The 17,839-nt window shown below is 41.6% G+C and overlaps 1 long non-coding RNA gene across 1 annotated transcript in view; it reads left to right on the top strand.

The window, feature by feature from the left end:
• The window catches only part of LOC102158034, a 76,736-nt gene continuing 59,537 nt past the window's right edge, over positions 641 to 17,839 (top strand). The window contains exons 1-2 of the long non-coding RNA XR_298303.3: positions 641 to 1,157; positions 4,925 to 5,098. This is a non-coding gene — a long non-coding RNA (uncharacterized LOC102158034). The remainder of the gene's footprint in view (positions 1,158 to 4,924; positions 5,099 to 17,839) is intronic.

Genomic DNA, 17,839 nt, shown 5'->3' on the forward strand with positions numbered 1-17,839 from the left:
GAAAGTAAAGCCTTACTCAGCTACCAGGGCTGACAAGCAAGCATGGTATAGGGCAGGAAAGTCTGCTACTTCTGTCACAACCAAAATTCTAGTTAGTGACTGCAAGAGGCCCGAATCCAAACAGATTTGCAGAGCAATCAGGGCAAGAACTGGGTGTCTGAAGCAGGTGAAATATATCTTTTCTAAAAGAGAAGTTAATAAGTTCTTTTCTTTGAAGAGTGTTTTATAATCAACAAAATGCAATCATACGTGGAGAGGTGGTTAAAAATCAAGGACTCTGTAGCCAAACTGCTGTGTTCAAATCTGGCTCTTCCCAAGGATAAGCTCAGTGAACCTGGGCAAGATACTTAAGCTTTTAGTGTGTCAGTTTCCTGGGGATGATAAACCCTACCACCTTCCTCTTAGGACTCTTGCAAAGATTAAATAAGCCTATGCATATGAACTGTTTAGAATGTGTCTGCTACATGGAAATGCCTCCTAAGTGTTTGCTATTATGATTTCATTTGTTCTTTGCAAAGGGCCTGCAAAGAAAGTCCAGTAGACATTACTAAAACTGTGAGTAATTGTTAGCCAAATCCAATTCACCTGCCTTCACTAATCATCGTCGTCTACAAAAGACTTGCATGCTCTCCAAGCAGCGGGCAGCCTAAGCAATGTTTGCCTGAATTTTACAGCAACTTGGCGTCAGCTGGTCTAGTTCAATCTGAGCTGGTTAAGACTGAGCATGCTCAAGTGTCAGCGTGATGCCCTCTTGATGGCAGAGAGCCTCAGATGGTGCTAAGAGCCTCCATTTTTGAAGGTGCAGAGGCCTGTAGCTTAGTTACAGGACATTGGTCACTGCACCTTTTCCCAGTCACCTCTCCCTGAGTTCCCCATGGCTCGGATCACCCATACATATGCTTTATCCCATAAATAACCCAAGGTCCTTGCCTTCAGGGAGGTGGATCTGAGACTAGTCTTTCCGTCTCCTGAACTGGCTGCCTTGTGAATAGACTCTTTTTGCTGCAAATCTCGCCATCTCAGCATTTTGGCTTGCTCTGAATCAGGCACAAGGAACCTGTGCCTGAGGTTCAGCAATATTACCTCCGTCGGAAGGAATGGAAGCTCAAAGTGGTTAAGAAGATTATTTAGGAGTATGCCAGTAGTAAGTTGGAGAGGTAAGGTTAAAACCTGCCTTCAATGCTTTTCTTTAGTAATTCATTAATCCGTGTTTTAAATTCCTTCACTCAGTGCGAATTGAACCCTTGCTATGTGTGAGCCACACACACTGTTAGGGACACAGAGATATATCTTGACCGAGGTATATCCTGAAAGCTATTGGGGGGCCCTGGTTACTGCCTGATAAAAGCACTGGCTTGAGGAAAGCTGAAAGTGGTTTTGGCGGTGGGGATGGGGTTAAGTTTTCAGCTAAGATCAGGCTCACACTACAAAGCTAGGGTTTTGCAAGGTTTCAGTGATGGAACAGCTAGAAGTCATGAAGTTTTGCTCTTCCTTGGAAACACCACGAACTATTGATCTATTCTATTCATGAAGGAGACGTGATCAAATTCCTATTATACTTGGAAAGTCAAGCAGTAACATTTCATGCTCAGGAGCTGAACTCTCCAGATTCAAAACCCATTCCATCTTTTACTGGCCATTGGATTCGGAGTCTATTAATGAATCCCTCTGAGTCTGTTGGCAGCTTTTTGATTTTTTAAAATTTTGGGTTTTTTTTTTTTTTAGTTCTGCACCCCTGGCATATGGAAGTTCCCAGACTAGGGGTCGAGTCAGCTACACTGCCAGCCTACACCACAGCCACAGCAATGCCAGATCTGAGCAGCATCTGCGACCTACACCACAGCTCACGGCAACGCCAGATCCTTAACCCACTGGGTGAGTCCAGGGATCGAACCCACAACCTCATGGATACTAGTCGGTTTCATTACTGCTGAGCCACAACGGGAAGTCCTGTTTACAGCTCTTTTAACAGCGGATATTGGTCAGACCTCCTACTGAGGGAGAACAAGATGATTTAGCGTTTTCCAATAGTATTTGAGCACTGTATCCTTTTTCCTGAGAACACCAATGGACAGCTTGTAGAGAGCCTGCAAGACACCTGCAGAGAAAATGACCCTGCTCTTTTGAGTTTTCAAAAGTTTGTTTTTAATTTTTCCTCGCGGCTGTGCCTGAGAAGGAGTGTGGGCAGGGACGTAGGGCTTTGATGGGGCTGCAACTTGACCCTGCCCAGTCATGGGTTAAACAAGCTGCTGTTTAGAAATCTTTGGGGCCTCTTACTGGGTGTGTATTCTAAAATCAGCTCTCTGATGAAGTTTTAAAAAAGAGTTTATTTAATGCATATGATGTGTTTAATACTGTTCTAGTCATTGAGGAAACATGCGATTAAGCCAGATAAGGCCTACCCTCTCATGGAACTTACACCTTAGTGGAGTGACAGAAAACAAACCCACAGACAATTTAAAGCAGTGATATATACCATGAAGGCTGGGCGATACTACCACATAGTAATAATACTGCATAATAATACTGCTGAAACTGACAGCGCTTAGGACTTGAACCCAGCCTAAACCCAGACTGGGACTTGAACCCAGGTTTTTCAAATTAGAACCACTCACCTGGTGTCTGGACTCCCTGAGGTTCAGGTTCTTTGTGCCTCAGCACAGAAGGAATCCAGTGAGAGACAAAGTGATAAGGGAAAAATAGATGTATTAAGATAAAATGCTTGTGAGAGATGCAAGCTTCGGGCAAGGAGCCTCTGCCCTGAGGCTTAGGTGGGCTACAGTTTTATAAACCAGGGGGAGTGGGGGAGGGAAGAGACCACCTCCTCCTCCTCTTTCTTCCAGTAGTAGCTCCTCCTTGGTATCTGCTAAGAGAGTATTTGGTCCTACAAGGTCAAACTAGGACTGCCCTGGTGCTTATTCAAGTCAGCAGAAGGGTGGTCCTTTACCTCCTGCCCTTGGTCTGAACCTGAATGCAGATGTCACCCCATCTCCCACCCAATGACCTGAGGCAGAGCTCATGCCTCCAGGAGTCAATCAAGCCTGCCTTGTTCTGATGGCCCCGCCAAGTGATCACCAACCTGCCGTGATCTCCCAAAGCTCCCCAGGCCTCCCTCTCCATCCGTGGTCCCCCATGGGGCCCCCACAACCACCCGTGCAACTGTCCTACTCCGTCTCTCTCACTACTACAGCTACTACGACCAAAATGGTATGGATAGTGATAATTAAAGAGAAGAGAGGCTTCAGTTTGTAATAGGCACCCGTGTGAGCTGCATTCATTTACTTGTCACAAGGTTTTTTTTTTTTTGTTTTTTTTTTTAATGGGCACGTTTAACATCTCTTAGGCTAGTGCTATGGGGCCTAGGGTTTGGAAAACAAATGCTCCTCATTTCAGGCCAATAAGCTTCAAGCACACCTTTCAGCCCGCCTGCCCCTACCCTCTGTAGCATCCAGGTCAAGAGTCCAAGTGGAAGCCCACATACCATGTGTCTAAATATTTAAGTGTTACAAATCAAGCTAATAAACTTTTAAATCTATCCTCCTCGCTTGACAAATATATTGTCATAACAATCTGGAAGGCTAGGTTTGGATGTAGAACTCGCAGAGCCTTGGGTTTTTGTGCTACAAGGAGGTGGCCCCGGGAGCGGGGCATGTTGGCTCCTGAGACCCTCCTTCCTTCTCAACCCACAAACAATAAGAGGCTTTGCTCGAAAGATGTGGGCCCCAGTCCACCCCCACGAAGAGTCATCACTTGAAACCTCTTGGCATGGACTTGGGTAGTGTGGATGAGAAATTCCGGGGTTCTGGGTACCCAGCAGACAAAGAAACATCAGGTGCAGATAGGATGACGAATGACGAAGGAACCTTAAAATTACTTCCAACCCTGCCATTTCATGGTTCATTTTTTAGTGCTGGAATGTGGATGACCTGAAACCTGAAAAATATTGATAACATGCTCCACGTGGACAAGGTGTTTGGTCTAGAAAGCGGTGTGCCTTGTGGAAAATTCTAAACAATGGCATAGGAAACCCAGAATTGGGAACAATTGTATAAACATGTCTTGACGATAGTATTATTAATTGATTGCCCTAGAATCCAAACAAATGTCAAATCTCAGCGCAGGTAAGAGGAACCAAGTTCAGAATTATATGGGCAAAACATTTTCCTTCCTTGGACTTCAGTTTCCCAAGTGAAAATATTAAGTTTTGGATTCTGAGTTGCTTTCTAGCACATTCTTTGATGATTTTAAGACATGATGCTCAAGAGCTTTTCCCTTAATAGAAGGCAAAGATATTTAGTAAGGGGAAGGGTCTGAACAATGAGCTGTTTATCAAGAGCAATAATTACATATTATGTTCCAGTCCTTTTACAGCCTACGTAAAAGGTTTTTGAATGCATTATCTCATTGAATTTTCTTCCCTGGCCTGTGATGCTGGTATCTTTTCCTGCATTTGCCGCTGAAAAAAATGAAGCTGAGAGAAGCTAAGTGAATTACCCACAACCTCTCCACTTCGAAGGGTCAGAGCTGGGTCTCAAATCCATACACAGCCTTTAATTTTCATTTTTTAGGGGTTTCAAACCCTTGCATTCAGGAAAGAAGGCCTTGCAGGTGTGAAATCCATTCTATCTGAAGGAAGGGGGATACAAAGTAGCAAGCATAAGCTTAGCTCTTACGACTTGTCAACTTAAGGAGGACCTTTATTTCAGACGGGAAAGCATTACTGCAGCTGCTATCAGGCCGACACACACACACACACACACACACACACGTGCCCTCACTGCAGCATTGTCTCATTTTGCCCGAGACACCCAGGCTCTGGAATAATGCAGCCAGTGGGACACTTGCCTGGCGCGTATGTTGCCGAAGGCATAAAAGCTTGAGAGCGTGTTTCTGAGCACCGCTTCTGTTTCCATCCGTTAAACAGATTGTGTGAGCCGCCAGGCCTGAAGCCCGCAGCATTTTACCTGTGCAACGCGAAAGGCTGAGCCTGGATGGAGAAGAGAAGGAGGCGCCGCTCTGCGGAATGCTCTCCGCGGCGCATGCTCGGCGAGATTTCGTGCCGGAGAACACAAACTACTCCGTTAATTAAATAGCAAAGGTGAGTGGTGAAAGGGAAAGAGGGGAGGTGGTGTATGAAAAACTACACATGCGGAGCCCTACAAAAAAAGCAAACCTCAATGGAGATTCCCTGGAATGAATCAAATGAAAGACAGCAAGTCAAAACAAGGGAACAGTGCTGAATTCATCAAATGGAAACACATTTAGGGATAAGATCTTGCTTGTGTTAACCCCCAAACCGTGGTGGACAGTGATGTATCAGGCCCCCAAAACAGTTTCTGGGTGGCCAAGCCCTGTGGTGCATTTCCATCTCTGTATGATGGTGGGTCAGTTAACTTCTAAGTCTTAGTTTCTTTGTCTGGAATGTGGGCGTGACTATGCCTACCACTCAGGGGTTTTTTGGTGACACGTGTGTTACAGGTTCTATCTGAACTGGCCTACATCAGCATTTGGAAGGTAGATGTTGAACCGGACTCTGGTAGCTGCCATAGGCGGATGGCCACCATCATTAATTTACATGTCCGCCTCCCACGCATACCACAGAATCCTCATTCAATGTTGAGTGCACTTGTTACAACCTTTAAAATCAAACTTAATGGGGCAGAGTTTACATACAATAAACCATTCAGTTCAAATGTAAAGTTCAATGAGTTTCAAGGACTCTAGACTTTCATGTAATTGCCACTACCATCAAGAAAGGGAAGATTTCTCATATCCTAAATTGTCCTCTGCTGTCTCTTTGTGATCCCCAACCCTCAATGTCCAGCCCAAGCAAGTATTGATTTGCTTTCTGTCGCTACGCGTATTTCACATTGTTGATTTCCTTCCTTTTCATGTACTTTGCCTTTAATTGGCTCTTCTACATATACAGCCTTTTAATATGTGAGTTTAGGTAGCGATTTTTGTGCTTTCTTTTCTGCTATAGCTGCATCTCAAAAATTTGTTATGTTTTAATTTTCATCCAGTTTAAACTATTTTATAATTTCCCTTTTTATTTAAAAAATTTCCCTGTATTTATCTTTTTATTACATTTATGAAATTGAGATATCATTGCATATAATAATCTTATTTCATTTTGAATCTACGGTTTATTCAGTAGTGTTTTGGTGACGTGGGAAATTTAGCAGTGTACTATTTATGTGGGAAATTTCAAGTTATCTTTCTGTTAACAATTTCAGTTTTAATTCTGTTATGGTCAGAGCATGCCAGCTTTATTTCAGTTGCTTAAAATTTGAGACTTCTTTTATGGTTAAGGGCATCGTGATAAAAACGTGTGTATTTTTTAAAAAATTGTTAAGAGGGTAGATCTCATGTGAACTTTTCCTATCGCAAGAAACCCCAAAAGACAAATTGGCAAATACCATTTATATTTACCCATATGTTCATCATATTTGGCACTCTTCATTCTTTTGTGTTGATCTAGCTTTCCTTTTGGTATTATTTCCATTCTTCCTTTATTTATTTTTTTATTTCTTTATTTTTTTTTTTTTTTAGTGCTAGGCCTTATCTGTGGGCAGAAAACTCTTACAACCTTTATCTAAAAATGTCTTTATTTTTACCTGAGTTTTAAAAATTATTTTTTCTGGATATAGAATTATTGGTTGCCTGTGTTTTTCTTTCAGCAATTTAAAAGCCATAAGCCATTTTTTCTGGTTTACATAGTGTCAGCCAGTCTCATCTCTTATTATTTCTGTTCCTCTATAAATAACGACTCCTTCGTTTATAGAATATTTTGAGATTCTATTACTCTTTTTTGCAATTTGGTTACGGTTCGTCATGGTGTCATTTAAAAGTTCAGCCGTTACTTCCTCAAATACTTTCTCTGTTCTCTCCCCTCATGAGCTTGTATGTTATTCTACGCTGCTTTATATTCTCCCACAAATCACTAAAGTCATGTTCACTTTTTTCCTCTGTGTATTACATTCTGAATAGTATGTAGCTATATCTTTGAGTTAACTAGCCTTCTGTTCTTCACTGTCTAATCTGCCATCTCATTTAGTGAAATTTGCATTCCAAATGTTATCTTTTTTATTTTCCCAAGTTTCACTTGGATTCTTTTTATATCCTCCATTTCTTTCTTCACTGTGTTTATATTTTTCTTTAAATTGTAGAGCATATTGAATGTGTACTTTATAATGGCTACTTCAAGTCCTTGTCTGTTAATTCTATTACCTCTGTCTTTTCTGGGTATGTCTCTACTGACGGATTTTTTTTTTTTTTTCTCTTCAGATGGGTCCATTGTCTTGCTTCTTGGCCTGTCTGATAGTTTCTTGAGTGGATACTGATATCATATATTTTGTGGTGTTGAGCACTGAATTTTTTTGTTGTTTTATTTTAAAGAGGGCTTTCATTTTGTTCTGCCAGGTGGTTAAGTTATTTGGGGATTAACTTCATCCTTTTATGCCTCATTTTAAGTTTTATTGTAAGATACCTTTTATTCTGGGCTGCTTTCCTTTTATTCCTGGCTGCTAAGTCAGATCCTTCTGTGAATATTTCCAAATGCTCCTGTTTTTTTTCCCCCCCTGGAGAACTCTTCACTGTGACTGGTTAGAACTTGAACATCTCCTATCCCTGTCTAATATGATTCAGCTTACAGTTTCCTAGTCACTCTTTTTTTTTTTTTTTGGAGCACAAAAAAGTTGAATGTTTTAATTCTTACAATTACAAATATCAAGTGTTTACATAATTTAACTGATTCAGTTTGGGTTATTATTACAAAGTGAAATTGTATAAATTCATTAGGTTGACAGAATCCAAAGCCATTTCATTATCTACTTAATTGTTCTTTCTCTAATTTCACACTTGCCAAGTGTCATTCTGATTTTAATTTGCCTTTTTATTCTTTCACAATTTTTTAAATTATTATTTCCCCAATACATTTTTTTTCTACTGTACAGCATGCTGACCCAGCTACACATACGTATTCTATTTTCTCACATTATCATGCTCCATCATAAGTGACTAGACAGTTCTCAGTGCTACACAGCAGGATCTCATTGTTAATCCATTACAAAGGCAATAGTTTGCATCTATTAACCCCAAACTCCCAATCCACCCCACTCCCTGTCCCTAGCTCTTGGCAACCACAAGTCTATTCTCCAAGTCTATGATTTTCTTTTCCCTGCCATATATTAGATTCCAGTGATATCATATGGTGTTTATTTGTCTTTCTTTTTCTGACTTAATTCACTCAGGATGAGAGTCTCTAGTTCCATCCATGCTGCTGCAAATGGCTGATTTTGTTGTTTTTTTTATGGTTGAGTAGTATTATTCTATTGTGTCTATATATCACATCTTCCTAATCCAATCATCTATCGATGGACATTTGGGTTTCCATGTCTCCTAGTCACCCTTTGCTTGGCTTCTCTGAGCCTTGATTTGGTATTTAGTAGTAGATTCCAGAGAGCCTTTATGGACAGGTCTGATGCTTCAAAAAACTCTTCCCCACCTCTCTAGTCGCATCTGCGACCTACACCACAGCCCATGGCAACGCCAGATCCTCAACCCACTGAGCAAGGCCGGGGATCGAACCTGAAACCTCATGGTTCCTAGGCGGAGTCACTTCTGCTGCGCCACGACGGGAACTCCACTCTGATGAATTCTAAATATCCTATAGCCCTAACTTTTCTCTCTTCTCTCGAACTCCAAACTGGGTGTTTCCACTTGAATGTTCTACAGGTATTTCAATCTTAATTATGTCCAAAATGATCTTGTTCTTCTTTTTTTTTTTTTTTGTCTTTTTAGGGCCGCACCTGTGGCATATGGAGGTTCCCAGGCTAGGGGTCAAATCGGAGCTGTTTCTGCCAGCCTAAGCTAGAGCCACAGCAATGCCAGATCCGAGCTGTGTCTGCGACCTACACCACAGCTCACGGCAATGCTGGATCCTCAACCCACTGAGCGAGGCCAGGGATCGAACCTGCAACCTCATGGTTCCTAGTCGGATTCGTTTCTGCTGTGCCACAACAGGAACTCCTGTTTTTTTTAATCATGTATTTGGTAAAGTCCAGAATTCTCAGCATAGCATACAAAATCTTTCCATATCTTGTCTCTGGTTCAACATTATTTCTCATATCTCCTCTGCCCTGGAGTGATGTGCTCTCATACCTCCCAACCCTCCGTAAGATTTTACAACTTCATTTATTCTATTCATTTTTCACATATTAATTCTTTCAACCTCCTGTGATGGAAGTTTTCTGGCTTCTCCAGTTGCATTCTCCAGGCTTTGCACCTGCTCTGTGCCCAGGACACTTTTCTGCAGGGTTTAGTCCAGGAATGTGTCTCTCCTAAATTTGTATGTTGAAGCCTCAGTTCTCAATGTCATTATATTTGAAGATAGGGCTTTTAGAAGGTAATGAGGGCTAAACGATGCCGAAAGGAAGGGATCCCAGCTGGACAGACATCATGGCCATGCAAGAAGAGAGCTTACTCTCTCCATGTACACACACAGAGGAAAGACTGTGCGGGCACATGGTAAGAAGGTGGCCGTGTGCAAGCCAGGGAGAGAGGTCTCACTAGACACTGGCCCCTCTTGACACCTTGATCTCAGACTTCCAGTATCCAGAACTTCAAGAAAATAAATTCCAATTGTTTGTCCCTCCATCTCTGGGATGCTGTTAAGGCAGTTTTTAGCTAAGTAATACAGGAGCAGACTAATACTAATATATATATATATATATATATATATAATATATTCTTCAAAGGAAGCACACATCTGAATCAAGCTCCATAATTGAAAGTATGTGGATGTATGTGTATATACACACATAGTGTATATGCTTGGCACACTAGACATTGCGATAAATAAGACAGGCATGCTTCCTGTCATCATATAGTTCAGGGTATGGTAGATATATAGTCAGATGTTTGTGAATTTTCCTCACTTGCTTCACCCAGTTCTATATTTATGGGGATCAGGAAAGAGAAATCAGAAGGTCGTTAGCAACAGAAATACTGAGTTTCACCAAGAGTACTGCCACTTACTGTATGAGGTCCTCAGCTATAAAACGAATTAAACGAGATTGTGTATATTCACTGAACACATACTTACTGAGTGTTTGCAAATGCTGAACTAAAAGATACAGAACACTGAGCAGAAACTGAAATAGCATTCCTCCTCGTTGAAAATCTAACCAGGTAATTAGCAAAGACTATATTAAGAACTCAATTCATTTTTCCTATTATAATACCTTTATAAATGTTATTTATCTTAAGACTTACATGTGTCTTTCCCTCTGTTCTCATAATTTGGAGCTTCCCCTCCATCCTCAAAGTCATATATCATTTTCATTCATTCTTTCTTTCTTTCTTTCTTTTTTTTTTTGTCTTTTTGCTATTTCTCTGGGCTGCTCCCACGGCATATGGAGGTTCCCAGGTTAGGGGTCGAATTTGGAGCTGTAGCCACCGGCCTACGCCAGAGCCACAGCAACGTGGGATCCGAGCCACGTCTGCAACCTACACCACAGCTCACGGCAATGCCGGATCATTAACCCACTGAGCAAGGGCAGGGATGGAACCCGCAACCTCATGGTTCCTAGTCGGATTCGTTAACCACTGTGCCACGACGGGAACTCCCATTTTCATTATTTCTGTATCTGATAGTCTGTATAGTTCCTGGTGCATTCTCAGTGAATGAATGAGTGAAGGAGTTAAGGTATCTTAATAAACACTGTTACTCTATGGGCTGTTTCTACAGATAGTGCTACAGCTATCCATGCATAAAACTTTTCCCAAGACTCTTGCCAAGTGAACCAGATATGCGTTTATTACCTTTTTTGAGTACGTGGCCTTGTCTTAACCCTTAGTCACTGTTGAGAACTATCCTCTTCAAATGGGGAGAATTGCCTGAGGGGTCAAGGGAGATTAAAAAAACCTTCTGCACCATGTATATGACCCAGTCTAGAACTTGGCACATAGTTCAGACTCCATAAATGGTTGATGAATTGATTCTGCATAAGAGACTATCATTTGGAACCTTTATATAGCTACCCAACTCCCTTAACTTGGAGGTCTAGAAAGGTTAATTGTTCAAGTTCATCAGCTATAGTAGAAGCAGGGCTATAGACCAAGTGTCTTTATCTCTATCCCTTAACAGGCACATTACTGAAGGAAAGCTATTCTCTCTGCAGAATGTCAGCAGGGAGTTAGGCACTCCAGCACCTACTACAGTCATTAAGCCAAAGAAACATGTGCTCTGGGGGTGTCATAGTTATGCAGCTTCTAAAATGAGCAGCCCTTTCTGAACACACGCCAACAGCAATGGAGGAGAAGACCAAGCTGTCCATCCCCAATAGACGCCAGACATTCATTGACTTAGGGTGGTTTGATTCAGGGTTTTTATTTTTTATTTTTTGACTTTGTGTGACATTTAGTAGAAAAGTTAGTAGAAACTGTACTTCAAATTTTGAAACTTGATTTACTCCCCCTACCCACTAGGCTAGGTCGATAATCTAATTGATCCAGCACGCAAGTGATGCTGGGTGGTGACAGTGAGCCGAATTTCCCAGTCAGCCCCGTGATGGTGAAGGTAGACAACTGGTCCACTGACAGCCATCCAGTACGTGGACAGCAAGTCTGCTTGTCACTTTGGTGCCGTGGTGGATCAATTACACAAGACCTTCAGCACTTCTTTGCAAAGTAAGCATCGTATTAGATGGTTTTACCCAATGGTAGGCTAGCATAGGGGCTCGGAGCACATTTAAGGTAGGCTAGGCTAAGCTATGGTGTTTGCTAGGTTAGGTATATTAGATGCACTTTCCGTTTGGGATATTTTCATTTATGATGGGTTTATCAGATTCTAATCCCATTGTGGGCTGAGGGGATCTGTAGTTAGTTTTCCTGGTGAGGCTTTGGCTGGCCCAAATGCTTTAGAAATGGAATATGGATCTTAGAGTAAAGCAGATCGGGGTCCTATACTGTTTAACCAGGACAAGTAGCTTACCTTCTCTAAGCCTGGCTTACCTTCTGCATGATAAGAAACCTCCTCCTCTTTCACAATTTTGTGTAAGTACAGCATTTAGAAAAAATTCTTAGTAAATGCAATGACCCCATGACTGCCCTCCAAACAAAAGATAGGCCCAAATGAACGTATTTGCAGAACAGAAACAGACTCATAGACTCTGAAAAACTCACCATTACCGAAGGGGGAGGGATGGTCTGGGGGGTTGGGATGGGCAAATGCACATTCGGGTATGTGGAATGATTGGCCAGCGGGGACCTGCTGTGTAGCACAGAGAATTCGGCCCAATGTTCTGTGATCATCTATGTAGGAAAAGCACCTGAGGAAGAGTGGATGTATGTAGACACATAACTGAATCACTTTGTGTATAGCAGAACTTATCACAACATTGTAATTCAACTTTATTTCAATAAAATGTTAAAAAATGAAAATAACAAGATAGGCTCAGAATTATGTTGAGGAAGGTAGACAATTCAACACAATAGCTAAGATTTAGGAGTCAGGCAGATCGTGGGTTCGAATCCCTATTTTGCCATTTGCAATTTTGAGGCTTGGGGAAGTTAGCCTCTCCATAGAAGTCAGAACTGACCAAGTTATACTGCTCCAGCCTGCCATGATACATTTCCCAGATCCCTTTTCAGGACTGAAAAAATTTTTCCAACTGCTGGGATGGCTCTCAGCTCAGAGTCTTCTGCAGGAACCCCTTGGCTGAGAGCTGCCTCACCTAATATCCCAACTTCTGCCCAGGGCAGCTTTCATTCAGTGACTAATTGATTTGGGGGCTTAAAGTCCCAGCCCCCCCCCTCCAACTTGGGCCAACGGTAAGAGGCAGGGCAGCTTCCGAGCATCCCATGGAGCCACTTGAGCCCTGTGGGGACCGTACTATAGCTCATCTTCTCTCACTGCCCAATTCTGGTTCTTTCCCACTAAGGGATTTTTAATGCCTCCCCGCTAATTTACCTTCTTTTGTTTACACACACACACACACACACACACACACACGTTTTAGCCCTCAAACCTAAAAGAGCTGTACAAAATCCCACTGGCTTCAAGAAGTTTTTAATGGTAAAATATTTACAGAATAACATTACAAGACATTTTAGATAGTATATGCACTATGACAGTAATTATATAAATGCGAGTTTATATGGATTCTTGTCCCAGTGGGTGTTTATTCTGACAGCTCTTCCCAGTATATGTTCTATATGCCAATCGCAGTCTCAGATCATCTTCCCAGGGGGGAGAATTTGCAACAGATCTGCAGGTAACCAAAACATCCCTGAATCGAGGTGGCTAAATAAAATGAGTATTGACACAATTCAGCAGAAGGCTTTTTTCCACATGGTCACTTGGTAATTTAGGCTGATCAAGTCTGTATCTTTTTTTTTTTCTTTCTCATTTTGAAAAGTTTTATTAAAGTTTAGTTGATTTAGGTGTTCCTGTTGTGCCTCAGTGGAAATGAATCTGACTAGTATCCGTGAGGACTCGGGTTTGATCCCTGGCCTTGCTCGGTGGCTTAAGGATCTGGCGTTGACATGAGTGATCATGTAGGTTGCAGACGTGGCTTGAATCTGGCGATGCTGTGGCTGTGGTGTAGGCCGGCGGCTGTAGCTCCAATTTGACCCCTAGCCTGGGAACCTCCATATGCCGTGGATGTGGCCCTGAAAAAAATAAAAATTGAGCGATGGTAACTTACCCTTTCAGGCATTTAAGGAACTTGTCTTTAGAAAAACAAAAGGCAGTGCTTTTTGGAGATGACTTTAAATACACTTTGCTCTCTGGTTAATGCTGCCCTCTTTTGAAATTTTCTTCTCAAAGTTTGACACCAAGAGGACTCCTCAAGCAAGGGAGGTGCGTGTTGAATCATAAGCCCCTAGCTTGTGATTCCACTGTTCACACCAATGGCTTTTGGGGCCAGGGGCCATGCACCCTATGAGGGAAACAGTTCAAAGGCAAGGATGCTTATGCCCAATACAAAGAAGACGATGAGGAGTTCCCATGGTGGCTTAGGGGGTTAAGAACCTGACTAGTATCCACGAGGATGCGGGTGAAGAATCCAACATTGCTGCAATCTGTGGGGTGGATCACAGATGCGGCTTGAATCTGGGGTGGATGTGGCTGTGGCACAGGGCTGCAGCTGCAGAAGCCTGAGAAATTCCATGTGCTGCAGGTGCTACCCTAAAAAAAAAAAAATAGTGATGATATGATGAAAGGAAAAGAGAAAGGAGAAGGGAGGGGAGAGAAAGGGAGACAGGAGGAGAGGTGAGGAGGAGAAGAAATAGGAGAGGAGGGAGGGAGGAGGGGGAGAAGAGGACCATGGGAATTGAATATGCAAATGCCCTAGTTAGTTAGGTTGTCCCAGGGAATTTCAGTGGAAAAAAATGAAAACATTATAAGCCTGAATGACTTTGTATTATAGGTGTTGTTCCTTTCTTTCCCTAAAAAGAAAGTGGCTTTGCTTTTATTTTGACTATCGAAGTATTCACAAGGAAAGAGAAGTAATTTTTAAAAATTTATAAGTTGGTTTTAAAATTTAAAAAAGAAGAAGAAAAAAATAAGCTCTCCTAGTTCTGTTGCTCTGAGGTGGCCGTTGCTCAGTCCTCTCGTGCCCTGTTTAGCTCTTCAGATTTTGTTTACCAAGCTGTGGGCACCTTGAGGTTAGGGGCTGTGTTTTAGTTCAGTGGTTAGAACAGTGTCTTACACAATGTCGATGATACACTTTTTTTTATTACACACAATAGACGGTATGCTTTTTTTGTTGTTGAGAGAGAGAATGAAAATACATCCTTGTAAGTGTAAATTGTATTTTATAAAAACGAGGCATTCCCGTCATGGCTCAGTGGTAGCGAATCCAACTAGGAACCACGAGGTTGCGGGTTCGAACCCTGGCCTCACGCAGTGGGTTAAGGATCCCACGTTGCTGTTGCCGTGAGCTGTGGTGCAGGTAGCAGAAGTGGCTCTGATCCCGCATTGCTGTGGCTGTGGCGTGGGCTGGCAGCTACAGCTCTGACTGGACCCCTAGCCTGGGAACCTCCACATGCCAAGGGTGTGGCCCTAAAAAGACCAAAAAAAAAAAAAAATGAGATCACATTATAGCTAGAATATTGCAACCTGGCCTTTTTCACTTAATAATATAATGCATATGATTTCGCTATGTCAATCAGTGAACATGTACCTCATTTGTTAGATATTCCAGAATAGTCTACATTTTGCCTCCAAGGACATATAATCCTTTATTAAAACAATCTTTCATTAATGTGTATTAAAAATTCCACTTTTCACTTTTAAAAACAATATTGCAAGAAATATTTTTGAAAATACTTTTGCTGTCATCTGATTTCCTTGGGATAAACTGTTAGAAGTGGAAGTGCAGGATATAAATCCCATAGTCTTAACGGTGTTTAATTCAGATTGTCAATAGCATTTCAAAAAGATTTGACCCGTTTACTTTTCCACCAGCTCTATACGAATGTATATTTCAACACTTTTGATAAAAAAATTTGGCATTGCCAATCTTTTAAAATATGCATTTCTAGAACTGTGACAATAATGAACTCTGTTTTTAATCTGTTGTCCTTTCATCTTTTCTTCCTTCTTGTTATTTGCATTGCCTCCTTTTGTTATTACTTTTGTATCCTTTGACCTTTGAAAATCTACCCCTATGTCTTTCCGTTCTGATTTTAAGAGTTCTCTTTATATTGGGAACATTAATCTTTAAGTTATCTTATATATTGCAAATACTTCTTCTTTCTGCCCTTTGCTTTTGAGTTCTGTTTTTAACAGTGGTAATGGCGATAGGCATGCCGCTGGTGTTAGTTTTTGTGTGGCTGTTGGTGATGTTGCTTGGTGGTGGATGGTGGTGGTTTGGGGTAACGACCATTGGATCATTTTCCCTTAAGTTTAAATTCTACCTGTATTTACTGTTACAGCTTCTGCCTTTGATACCATTCCAACAAACAAAAAACAAACACAAAAACATTGCTATGGCAAAATGATACATTTTTAAAAGAGTATATGTTGTCCTAATGCTCTTATGATTGCATTCATACACCTACACTCATAGGCATTTTCATCTTTATCTGGAATTAATTTGATATAAAGCGCATAATAGCGTTAAATGCTCGGAAGCCTGTCACTTAAATGAAAAGATGAGCCTGACTGTGTTGTTCCCAGCTGGGGAGAGTGGTGTCCCCATTGTGAGATTAGAGAGGCAGTGGCTCCTGCAGGGTGCTATAGGGAAGTGAGTAGTTAGGGCTGGTGGATTTAGGGATAAACAACCCCATCCAAAAATGGGCAGAAGATCTAAACAGACAATTCTCCAAAGAAGACATACAGATGGCTAAAAAAACACATGAAAAGATGTTCAGTATCACTCATTATTAGAGAGATGCAAATCAAAACCACTCTGAGGTACCACCTTACACCAGCCAGAAGGGCCATCATCCAAAAGTCTACAAACAATAAGTGCTGGAAAGGGTGTGGAGAAAAAGGAACCCTAGTACACTGTGGGTGGGATTGTCAATTGGTGCAACCACTGTGGAAAGCAGTATGGAGATTCCTCAGAAAACTAAACATAGAACTACCATTTGATCCAGCAATCCCACTCCTGGGCATCTATCCAGAGAAAACCAAGACTCGCAAAGACACATGTACTCCAATGTTCATTGCAGCACTATTTACAATAGCCAAGACATGGAAACAACCTAAATGTCCATCGACAGAGGAGTGGGTCCAGAAGATGTGGTACATATACACAATGGAATATTACTCAGCCATTAAAAAGAATGAAATACCAGCATTTTTGCAACATGGATGGACCTAGAAACTATCATGCTAAGTGAAGTCAGCCGTACAATGAGACACCAACATCAAATGCTTTCACTAACATGTGGAATCTGAAAAAAGGACAGACAGAACTTCTTTGCAGAACAGATGCTGACTCACAGACACTGAAGAACTTATGGTCTCCAGAGGAGACAGTTTGGGGGGTGGGGGGATGTGCTTGGGCTGTGGGATGGAAATCCTGTGAAATCAGATTGTTATGATCATTATACAACTACAGATGTGATTAAATTCATTTGAGTAATAAAAAAAATGAAAAAAAAGTGCTCTGGCATCTGCATGAGGGAGGTTATTTGCAGAAAATTGCTGTGGACTGACTCTCCAAGTGTGTTTCCTGGAATGAATCAGTTCCTGATACGCTGTCTTTCCAGAGCTGGAAATTTGTCACTGATTGATTGGCTTGAAAAAGGAAGTTCCCTGAGGGGAGTTGTCCTTGATCAATGCAGCAGGTTTAAAAGCAGTCTTGGTGGTTACCTGTTACCATGGCTATGGACAAAATCGGTCTTTTCTTATGATTGCAGGAACTTTGACAATTGTCAGTTGGAATCTATTTTTTCCCTAAGTGATGCGAAGGGAGGGGAGATTTTGATTATGTTTTTCTGCATTTTTAAAAATTGTAGTTGATTTACAGTGTTGTGTTGACTTCTGCTGTATAGGATAGTGACCCAGGCACTCATATTGGTGCATCCTTTTGCTCATACTATCTTCCATCATGTTATATGTGTTTCTTTCTTTCTGCAATGTGATTTCCTCGAGGTTAGGGAGCATGCGTCCTCTTCCTTTTTCTCCTAGCCCCAGACAGAGTGCTAGAACAGGAAATGTTCTGTAAGTATCTTTAACACACAAGTCGCTCATATTCATTGAATGCCAAGATATGTGAGTCATTCTGCTAAGCACCACAGATATTGAAAATTAAAGAGCCATGTCTGATCTCTGCACGTACAAAGATTCCTACAGTCCAGGGCCACAACAAATTAAACAACA

This window comes from Sus scrofa, chromosome 4, assembly GCF_000003025.6.
Source record: "Sus scrofa isolate TJ Tabasco breed Duroc chromosome 4, Sscrofa11.1, whole genome shotgun sequence".
Taxonomy (NCBI): Eukaryota; Metazoa; Chordata; class Mammalia; order Artiodactyla; family Suidae; genus Sus; species Sus scrofa.